Source organism: Erpetoichthys calabaricus, chromosome 5 (genome assembly GCF_900747795.2).
Source record: "Erpetoichthys calabaricus chromosome 5, fErpCal1.3, whole genome shotgun sequence".
Classification (NCBI taxonomy): domain Eukaryota; kingdom Metazoa; phylum Chordata; class Cladistia; order Polypteriformes; family Polypteridae; genus Erpetoichthys; species Erpetoichthys calabaricus.
In genome coordinates this window covers 66,023,444-66,025,491 of record NC_041398.2, presented here as the reverse complement: position 1 = coordinate 66,025,491, position 2,048 = coordinate 66,023,444, and the positions used below count along the sequence as shown (strand labels likewise).

Sequence of the window (2,048 nt, the reverse complement as noted above, 5' to 3'; positions counted from 1 at the left end):
TCTACCAAAACAGCAACGTGAAAACACTATATACTGTATATACACAATAACAAACACTCTCTTGCCCCGTAACATATAACAAACAACACGAATAACAACAATGAATGAGTACGGAAATGACAATGATCGTGAACTTGAGTCCGGGTATAGTACTGTCCTGAATACGGATAACTGAAAGAATGGATGTGTTTGTTCCATTTTCCGGGAGATTCAATCTCACCGTGTTATTTCTCGACGTGTGGTGGATAATGATGTCCAACCCCGGGGTCTCTGGCGATGATTGAACTGAAGTAAATCCGGCGGAATAAAAAGCAAACTGGATACAAAGGTGCGATGTGAAAAATAGCAGGTAATAGTGGTTCGTTGTCATAAATTGAAAACTCCGTCTTTCTCCTTCCTCCCCTCTCTTTTCCCTCTTGATTGTTTAAATAGTAAAGAGCCGGATATAATTGATTATGAACAGGTTCTTGCGATCTCTGTATTTACGGGGACAACATTCACTGACGCACACATTATAAACAGCAAACGGGATGATAGAAACAAAACGCACTCAGCACAAACATTGAAAACACTATTACTATGTAGCCCCGCTACAAGATGACAGTTAAAAGTGAAATCCTGGCTACGGGGGCATAGATTTTGTACAAACGTTAGAAAGTTTTCATTCGCACAGAGATCTACTGACAAGGAATAAGTGACCAAATAGTGAGGTGGACAGGAGGAGGACTTCGGACTCAACTCAAAACTCAAAGTCAAACTGATGTACAGTTTGGGGGAAACAGATAGAACAGAATATACTGTAAGGATACATTACATTAACTATGTATTTAAAAATAAATTGTTAAAGCAAAAAATTTTAAATAGATAAATGCACGTAAACTTACATTTAAGAAACGTTCTAGTTGTCAATATGTCAATATTTATTTATTTTTTGGGGGGATACCCAGTAATTCACAAGGGACTTTTAAACTTTTTTAAAATATTTAAATAAGACCAACTTTTTTCCTTAATGTAACCACAGCGAAGAAAAGCACAGCATCAAAGGAAGTTTTATGCCATACCTTTCATTTCAAATATTTTTATATTTTTATAAGAGCCCCAATCTATCCAAATGAAGGATGCAGAAGCCAGTTAAAATACAAGAAGTCTCTTCAATGTTGAATGCAGTTTTCTAAAAGTTAAAACATCTTAACAAGCCACTCCTTAAGCTGTAATCTTCATCACTCCTTCTCAGTGTCAAAGACATGAACTGTTCTCTAGGAGGTCATCATCATCTTCATCAGTGTCCTCTGCTTTGGGTGCTTTGTTATCCAAGACTTGTCTTCAGAACTTTTCTACAGGTTTACGAAGCCTCAATGTGGTGTCAGCTCCTAGCTGGCTTAGAATGCCACGGGATAATCTGTTTAAATTGATTGGTCACTAGATAACCAGCGAATGTAAACGTGTTGGCAGACAGGGAGGCCAGCACTTTGAAATTATTGAAGTAAATCACTGTTCCATCATCCTTTATCATGTTCACCTCTTCAATGCCAGAAATATTATTAACAGCAAGTTTCTTTTTGGAACTTTGAAATTTCTTGTCATTGGCTCTTGTGGTTCTATGTACAACCTCCTTCTTCCTCTCAGCTGAACCCTTTCCACCTATTTGGACCTGTGCTTGAAGCTGTGCTAGTTTTTCTTGATTCATGCTGAAGTGTCTGATATTTTGTAAGGTCACAGTCTCCTGGCACAGGACTACACAGCTGTTGCGCGAGTGATGAACTGAGCTAGAAGAGAAAACTTGTGCAGCCTCGCTCCATAGACTCTCCCCATGGCACTGATTTTTAGGATGATAAGATGATCTTTATGAATAATTAATATATTACTGTAAAGTCAAAATGGCATGGAAAACAAAATGTGCATAAAATTAATATATTTGCATAAGGAGTGCCCCCCTTAGCAGCAAACCTGTGACTTGTTCCTAATGTCCCCCACAGCTTTGCACTTTAAGAAAGATGGCTAGAAAACTAATTTTTCAGTATGTGCTCAAGGTTTTTTGGTGGTTATGA

At 37.9% G+C, this 2,048-nt stretch overlaps 1 pseudogene; it reads right to left on the bottom strand.

Moving 5' to 3' along the window:
* Positions 1–1,236: 1,236 nt before the first annotated feature.
* Positions 1,237–1,765, bottom strand: LOC114652753 (transcription factor BTF3 homolog 4-like; annotated as a pseudogene).
* Between the last annotated feature and the right edge of the window lie 283 nt (positions 1,766–2,048).